Source organism: Manis javanica, chromosome 18, assembly GCF_040802235.1.
Source record: "Manis javanica isolate MJ-LG chromosome 18, MJ_LKY, whole genome shotgun sequence".
NCBI lineage: Eukaryota > Metazoa > Chordata > Mammalia > Pholidota > Manidae > Manis > Manis javanica.
Window position 1 is genome coordinate 13,954,982 of NC_133173.1, and position 9,336 is coordinate 13,964,317.

A 9,336-nucleotide genomic window follows, 5' to 3' on the forward strand; every position below is an offset into this window, starting at 1 on the left:
GCTGGCCAGGTGAGCTGGGGCAAGGGCGTGCGTGGCGGCCGTCTGGTCTCTCCGCTATAGGGCAGACGAGGAGGGCGTGCTAGCACCCGAATTAGGTATGCACGTGGCAAATGAAGGACTGAGCCATTATGAAAGAAGGAAAGAAACGGGGAACACAGTGTTTGAGACGCTCATTTGGAGATACAAAATATCTTCCCATTTTACAAAATGTATTTTGCTAAGTGTATTAAGAACTTGGGGTTTTAAGTGACAGAGACACAACTCAAAATAGGTTAAACATCAAAAGGGACGTTTGCTTAACTAAAAGCCCAGGAGTGTCACTGACTTCAAGCTAAGCCTCATCCCAGGGCACAAATGATGACACTGGGGTGTCTGCCTCCTTGCCTCCTTTCTCCTTCCCTGTGCCATCCTCCTTTCTCTTCTGTGGACAGGCTCCCTCCTGCGGTCTGGCAAGATGGCCCAGCTTAACACCTTCAACAGAAAGCACACCTCCTTTCAAATTAATAGGCATCCATTCCACCAAAGAACTTTTTCACCCTTCTTTGGGTCATGTGTTCATCCTAGACCAATCACTGTGCCCAGAGGAAGTGGGTCTATGATTGGCCAAGCCTGGGTCATATTCCTACTCCTGACCAATCACTATTCTGCCCTGGGTCACATGCCCATCTTTTTGGACAGAGCAGCGAATCCAGTGATCTGCGGGACTGCTGGCCCATATAGACAGGGGAGGATGTTCCTCAAAGAAAGGGTGGTGGGCAGATACGAACAACATAACCACAACATTTAGGGATTCCAATTTTAGGAATGTATTAGGGAAATGACTTCCGTTGCAGCTCTCCATGCAGGGGGAAAGTCAGTGCATAAAAGTAGCAAAAACTTCAGGAAGAGTTTGTAAATACTTTCAAGGAGCTCATATGAAAATCTATGCCTAAGCCTTAGACTCTAAGGTTAAGACCTTTCAAGAGTGTTAGAAACTTTAATATAAATCCTAAAGGAGAAATTGTAAAAACTTGTGCTGCTGGTCTTTGCAGGTGAAATGAAGAACAAACTAGAGGGAAACATCAGAAATCTCCCTCACTGGGTTTACGGCCCTGGGGGCTGTAGGGGGTATTGATCTGCACGGGTGCCTACGTCCTGCCCATTCTGCAGGCTTCTCCCCCAGGTCTCGGCCCCAGAGTGAGCCCCAGGCTCCCAGCCAGGCCCACCTGTGCCTCCGGGATTGCATTAAGGACTTCAGCTTCCAGGGTTTTCCTCTGCCTCTCACAACACTAAATCCACATCTTTTCATCCCCTTTTTCCAAAAAAGGCAGCAGATTCTCCTCCCCCACAAAGCAAATAGAAAACAGCACATTCTAGGAAGGCCCTCCCTGACCAGTGTTTGTGCCCATGTCATTACTAAGTGTTCCCGCTCCCAACGGCTGCTCCCTCTCCTTAATGACTGCTCTATTTCAGCAGCCGGCCCTCCATCAGGCCTTCCGGGCGATCTACGCTAAACAGGCCTCTTCTCACGCGGAGGCCAGCCTCCTTGCCAGCCGTGTAAACACTCCCCACTCCCGGGGGAGGCTCTGACGTGCCCAACCCGGCCTGGGCATTTATGCTCATCGCAGCCACAGATGGGTGCTGTCCAAACGGGAAGAGTACCCCAGACAGGGCTGTAATGAGGCATTTACGGTGCAGAGACGGCCCCTGGGCAAAACTGGGCAAAAGGTGTGGCCAGAGACATTTCTGAGACATTAATGTATGTTTCCTTCTCTGTGTTTTCCCTCCTCCACCCCACTTCCAAGCAAGCCGTCAAACCTTTTGTTACCTCAGGGACTTTTGCTTCGCGAAGAGCTCACGTCTGAGGGAAGAGGATCCTTTCTTGGAAGCGCTCCCAGCTCACTGGACAGGTTTTGCTGGAGACCAAAGCAGGAGGGGGAGGGAAGGGGGGTGTCTGTGAAGGTGAGGAAAGGCTTTGGGGATCTCAGGGAAAGTGGACCTCCTCTGCCAAGGCTTCCAGACTCTGCAGTGGTACTGAGAGGCGCCGAGCACGGGTCTCACAGCTTGCACAAGGCCACATTGATCATGATGCTCTCGGGGTGAACAGGAGTGTAGTCCCCTCCTGCTATGCCCCGGGGGCCCTGTGGGGCCCTCTGGTCTTTGTGAGGCAACCGGAAGAAGCTCCAATTCTGAGGTGGGTGAAATGTCCCCTCAGTCCCACCTGTTGGGGGTTCAGAGTTGTCTGTAAGTTTATTTAAAGATGTGGTAGGTAGAATTATGGCACCTCCAAAGACATCCCCATCCTAATCCTCAGTACCTGAACATGCTGCCTAACTTGGCAGAAGAGAATTAAGGTTGCAGGTGGAATTAAGGTTGCTAATCAGCTGATGCTGAGAGAGGGAGACCACCCTGGAATATCCCGGTGGGCTCCATGTAACCTCAGTCCCTTAAAAGTGGAAGAGGCATCGAGAAGGAGAGAATCAAAAGGAGAGCTGAAGATGTTTTGTTATTGGCACTGAAGAAGAAAGGGCCTCCAAGCGAAGGCCTACAGGCAGCCTAAGGAGATTGAGAAGGCAAAGGGAGGGATTCTCTCCTAGTCTCCAGAAGGAACCCAGCTCTCTCAACACCTTGATCTTTGCCTAGTGAGACCCTGGTTGGATTTCTAACCTATAGAATTGTAGGATAATGCATCTATTGTTTTAAGCCACTAAGTTTACAATAACTTGTCACAGTAGACATAGAAAACAAATTAAAAGACAGTAAGAGAAACAGATACTTCTTACACACTGCTGTTTGGACTTGGCCCCCTCCTCTCTGCACTGTCTCCCCTCATTGCTGTGATTCCTCAGGACTCTCCAGGTTGCTTGTATTCTCTCTCACGGGCCCCACTAAAATTCAGTTCCATGCATTTCAACTCCACAAACATTCTCTGTGTGCCCAGTATGTGCAGAATGCCACAACAGTGCACAAGGGATGGAAACACGAATACAACATGGCCATTGCCCTCAGGAACAGTGAGCTGGGAGAGATAGACACACATGTGACTGTTCAGGCACGAGACAGGCTGTGGCAAGTGTGGTTCTTGAAGTATGAACCAAATGCTATGAGTGTAGTGGGGAAAATGAGATAAATATCAGCTAGAAGAATCTGAATTACTCATCTTGCCAGAAGAAAAAGCCAAAGGCAGGACTGAACTCCAGCAGGAATGAGAACTACTTAGTGTCCATACCTTAGTTATCATGGCTTGCCTGTGGCAGACATTACTAATCAATCACTGATTTCTTTTTTCTGCAAAGCTCAAACTTTGCCTCAGAATTTTTCTTCATTTAGTGCTCCTGAAAGGCAGTAGCATTTGAATGGATTTGGCCCTTGTGGCAAAACTTACTTGCCACATCTATGTCAAGGTATTTATCACAGTGAGATGGTGTCAGGCAAATAATGCAGAAAAGAAATGTTTGAATTTCAGTCACTCTTTCCCTGTGCATTGCTGTCTGAAGATGCCCCTCTTGGGTTATCTGTACTCTCTAGTCATCCTTAGGCATTCGGGATTGTCTAGTATCTAGGATTTCTACCCCCAATACATCTCTGGCCTGTATTGCAATCCCTCAGGGTGAGACTAAATAGAGAATGTTCCTCCTGGGGCAATAATTAAAGAATTTGATAACCTCTCTCTGGACCTCATGCTCCAAGTTGAGGACAACAGAGACTCATGTGAGGTATAGGTAAGAATGCTCAGGAACAAAATTTTTTAAAAAATGAACTTCCAAAAGTGACTGTCCTCACTGCCCACATATGCCCTGGGGCAAAGGCAAACGACCTTGGGCAGCAGCTAGAGGAAAAATGACCCAGCATCCTAAAAATCCCACAAAGGTGGAACGGGTGGCAGGCAAGGTCCGTGGATGTTAGCATGCCTCTGCCTGGACCACCTACCTCTAATATTATATTGTAAGTTAATATAGTCTCACATTTTCAAACTCCAAGCAGCAGAAGGGTATACAATTTAAAGTGAAGGTTTCCTTTTCCTCTGGGTTCATTCCAACTCCCCCAAAGTGACCTGTCACCTTCCTTAAAAAATTCTGTGCACAGAATGTATGTGAACATATCTGTGGATAAGTGCCTTTCCCCCTGTAAACATAAATGGAGTCATGATTATACTAAGTACACTGTTCTGCAATGTCCTCATCTTCACTTGCTTATCTTTCCATGATGACACATTGCAGGTAGGAGCATTTGGACTCTAAGGAAGGCGTCCCAGGATGAATTTCCATCTAGGCACTTACCTCTTGAGTGATTCCTGGTTAAGTTCCTTAACTTCTCTATGCTCCTTGTGTCGCCCTCCAACAAATGGAGAAACATCTCCAGAAATACTATTGAAAACACATTTTCCTTTACAGAATTCTCATTTTGGATTATATATAGTATGTTTGCTTATATAATAATTTTTTTAATCTACCCAGTATATGTTACTATCTCAACTTGGTCCACATTTAAAAGAGATGTCATCAGGCCCTCTGGTTCTATAGCTCTTCTTGATTGTCATTCACGGTCCCAGTCCTCTCACCCAGGATTATTGACACCTGCAGCTACCAACTTCAGTGCCCAGGGAAAATCCCCCTTTTAAGATACTCAGCAGGTCCTGTCATCCCTCAAGACCTAGCTCAAAAAGCTCCCTTCTCTGAAGCATCACTAGCTCTTCCCAGCCAAGAGAGTTGGTTATACCATCAGCTGGGCACGGCTGGTCCATCAACACACCTCTAGTATGCATGTCCCCCATCACCCATGTTGTGGCTTTTTCCTATATGTCTTCGTCCTCTACTACCCAAGAAGAAAGCAGGGACTCTGGTTTGTTTATCTTTATGACCCCAGGGAGAATGCTTGGTGTTTCCAAAAGAGGGCACATTCGAGGAGACTTGAATGAATGAGTTGAGTGTGTGAATGAATGAATGAGTATCTGCATAGATGCCTCAGACTTAACATGTTTAAAACAGAGCTCTCCATCTCCCACTCTCCACACCTGCTCCTCCTGCCCTCCTCGCCACCGCAGGAAACAGCGTCTCCAGCCAGCCAGTTGTCCAGGTCAAGAACCTTCATGTCATAGTTGCTCCCCTACTCTCCTCACCATCCCCCCCACATATCCCACTCATCACTGCAGCCTGGTGCTCTAAGTCCAAAATATGTCCCTAATGCACCCCTTCCCACCACCAGCCTCACCACCACCCAGCTCAGAGCCACAGTCGTCTCTCACCTCCGTCATGCAACATTTTCCTGGCCTGTTTCCCTGCCTCTTCTCGAGCCCCACTTCTGGTCCAGCCTGCTCTCATCAGCAGGTGAAATGCTCCTGTAGGGCAAAGAGCATTGTGCTACAGGTCCTCCAGTGGCTTTCCACGGTTCTTAGAACAGAACCCAGGGGCTACAGGTGAGCTGAGCTGGACCCTGCCTGGAAGTCACCCCATTGCACACTACCTGCCCCCTGGTCACACTTCCACCGGTGCCAGGCCTCCCCACAGCTGTGTTGTCTTTTGGGCTCTCTCTCTGGAATTGTCCTTCGGACCTCAGCTGCCCCCTTCTCTTCATTTGGGCTCAGCATAAATTCTATCTCCTTTAAAAGGCCCCATCGATGACCCTTCTAAGACCTGCCAAGTCACTCCCCAACCCATCACCCTGTTTTATTCAGTTACTGCTTTGAAATGATCCTGTTGGTTGTCTTTTTCTTGCCCTGCCAGAATGGCAGCCCCAGAAAATAGCTTTCCTATCTTGCTAATTGCAGAAATCCTCTGCATCCTGTGCAGGGCCTGGCACAGAGTAGGTACTCAAAAAATACATGAAGAAATACATGGTAACCTCTTTGGGCAACTTTTCCCAAAGAGGTTGTGCATTGATTTCAAGGAGCTGCATTACAGTGCTGCTTGCTAGAAAGAAAGCTGAATTTGAAGAATATTTGATATGATGGGTTTTAAAGCTTGTGGTTTCTGCAGTGCTTAATATCACTTTTCCTATCTTTGCAAGTGACAGAAAGATCGGGGGAGGTTAAAACAGTGGAGAAGACTCTCTGAGGGGTGGAAATGTGTTAGAGCCACAGTCCCATCCAAAAGCCACTTTGAATCCTTAATGCTTTGAGACAATTAAGGGAGCAAAAAATGCCTACATAATTCTCATTTCTGAAACAGCAGTCTTAAGCTTCATAGCATTGATGGTGTTAGCAACTAATTAAGAAATCTTGACATTACTCAAGATAGATATAATGGAAATGGAGTCTCAGAGACTTGAAATATTTATAATAAGCTTCAAGTCAAGTTCTGCAAGAAGGTGTTTCCAATGGAACAGTTTTCCTGCGGAACCCCAGGGACATTCAAACTGATGTGTCCTCAAACCATTCGACAGGGTTGTAGTGCCACTAAAAATGAATCATTTGTCTGCTTTTACCTGTGGAATTATTCAGTCAGAAAATATGGGTATAGTTTCCAGGCAGGCTGGAGCACCCCTTGCATTTGTAAATGGCTGAACTGCCCTTGAAAGACTTTTTATCGAAGGAGTGGTGGTCAGTGTTCATAGGTCAGTTCTGCTGAGACCCTCTCTGTGGGAAAACCAGGGAATGACCCGGAAAGGTGGGATGTTCCAGAAAGGGTGCTTTTGAGCACCATCTCATCTGATATTTGGGATACTCCAAATCTGAGCTCTATCTAGATAATGTCTGGCTGAAAACAGCAACAGGAAATATTCACTAGGCTAGTTATAAAAAACCAACAAGTTCAGAGGTTTCCTACCATTTTCTGCCCTAACTTACTTAAGAACTCCCTTTATTCCTCACTCTAATGGTGGCTCACCATGAGGGAGGTTTGGAGGGGGGGAAGGGAGCGCAACCCTTTGTGGGTGGGTGGGACAGATGTGCAGTCTGAGAAAGCCCCCTAGGTGATTCTTGTATACTTTCCTGGGGGATCGTGACCTACCCCTCAGTTCCTCACCAGGGAATCACTACATCCATCATTTTATTGAACTTACACTTTAAAATGTGGATCTAACAGAAAGCAAATCATTGATTCCCTGGAGCTAGAGATGGGAGGGAATTGACTATAAATGCATACAGGGGAAATTTCTGGTACAGGGGAAGTCCTCCAAAAGTGAATAATCATTGCACAACTATATAAATTTACTAAAGCTCATCCAACTGTACACTTAAAGTGGGTGAATTTTATGGTATGTAAGTTACACCTCAACAAAGCTGCTAAACAATGGATCAACCCAACCTAAGTGTGTAGATATAATGTTTGGGACAATGTGTCCAAACCAAGCCCACCTTCTCCATCCAGCTTGTCCAGCATTCCCTGTTTTCTCAGTGAATGGTGCCCTATCTGCCTAACTTCTGGCACGTCTCCCATCTTTGGCCACTTCTCTCTCACCACCTACATCTGACCAGTTCTACATCTCTCATATCTTGGGAATCTGTTCACTTCTCCTCATCCCTGTTGACACTGCCTAGTTTGGGGTGTCATCATTTCTCCTGGAAAGCTGTCATCACCCCTTGATGCCGCTGTCCCCACCTCCCAATGCATTTTTCCCTCTAACTCAAGGATGAAATTCCTTCAACGGCTCCCCACGGTCCTCAGGATAACAATCCAGCTCCTCAGCAGGCACAGCTTATAAGATCTCCCACGACCTAGGATCTGTTTATTTCTCCAGCCTTATCTCTTGGCAAACCAAACTCTAAGGCAAATTGACCTACTTATCTTTATTCTCTGAAACAAGATAAGCTTTCTTTCTCTCCTTTGCTCTCACAACCTTCTCTCCACCCACCATCACCACTCTGGCAGTGACAGCTATTTGCTTCTCCAAAGTTCCCTTTCCTCCTTATTAAAAGCCCTGACTCTACCAGGGCTTATTGCCACACAGCCAAAGACCTCATACCCTAGCCTCCCTTGCTGTTATATGAAACAAGATGATACATTTTGATCAGTGAAGGAGAATATGACATACCAAGAAGCTTCCTTAAAAGGAGAAGGCCTGCCTTCCTTTCCTTCCACCTTTATGCTGCCTTGAATGAAGCTGTCATGGCTGGAGCTCCTGCAGTCATCATGGACCAGGAGATAGTGCACAGCAGTACAACTAGATAGATGGAATTTGGGTTGAGAACACCAAAGAGCCTTGATATCACCCCTGGACTTTGGTTATGTGTGAGAGCAATTAACTTCTGTTTCAGGCATTATTTTTTTTTAATCTTCATTATTTGTAGATAAACAAGACATCTATTTACATAAAGAATGCTTTCAAGCACCATCTTAATTGACTGACCCACTTTTCTGTCCATCAGCCTCTTGTTTTTCCTGCAACAACACCGATGCATCATCTAATCTTGGAAGCCCTCCTGGCCTCCCAAAGACAGGTCAGATACCCATTCTTAGGCTTTCAGAGCCCCAGTGGCACTGCTTCCCATCATGGATCAAATCTATTCACATTTTGCCACCATCACAGATTCCCAGAAGGAGCAGGACATGTTAGGCCCTCATAATGCATGCTGGGTAAGAAAATGTGTTTAACACCTACGTGATTAACCCATGAGAAACACCCATTTTGCAACTTTGAAAGGGATCCAGGTGAGCGGTTATTTCAGTTTGATATTAACTCTGCCTCTCTGGATACATCTGTAAATGACAGGTCTGGATATATTACACACATAAGGAGTAGCCATAAAAACAATCAAAACTTCACTTGCAATATTAAGAAACACGAGCCATGCTTTTGAATTTGTAAAAGGTTCGATAAATCAAAACCTTGCCATTAAAGTACCTAAGGACAGGCTAAAATACTTACTCACCTAGGAGGAAAATATCAAGATGAAAAGAGAAAATAAGTGTCCGATCTACGGCAATTAACTTGAGAAAAGTCAGAATAAATATTCAGACTAGCACATTCATTTAAAATAGATCCTATCTAGTTACAGATGCCACCTACCTGAAGACATATTAGGCACACAAATCTCCGAATGCCTGACTGGATTTTAAAAGCAAAGCTGTGGTTTCATAATCCAACCGGCTATGGGAACCAAAGTGGAAATTCAAGATCTTAAAGGTCAAGTGGATCTAAGATGGGGGACAGGGGGATGGGGAAGAACTGAAAAAAGGACAATCATGAAATATAACTAAAGGCTGAATCAGAGTCAGGTTGGAGAGGGGGACACAAGGAACAATGTAGAAAACATGCAAATTCTGACAGCTCAGAACTTGCTCTGTGTATCACTACAATGGTTCAGAGGCCTCGGATGTCCCAGTGACAGCAGGAATAGCCACCTCCTTTGAAAACGCCTGTGAATACTGAAGCACAGCCTGATCACGTGGGACAGAAGTTGTCTCCTCACAGCATTTT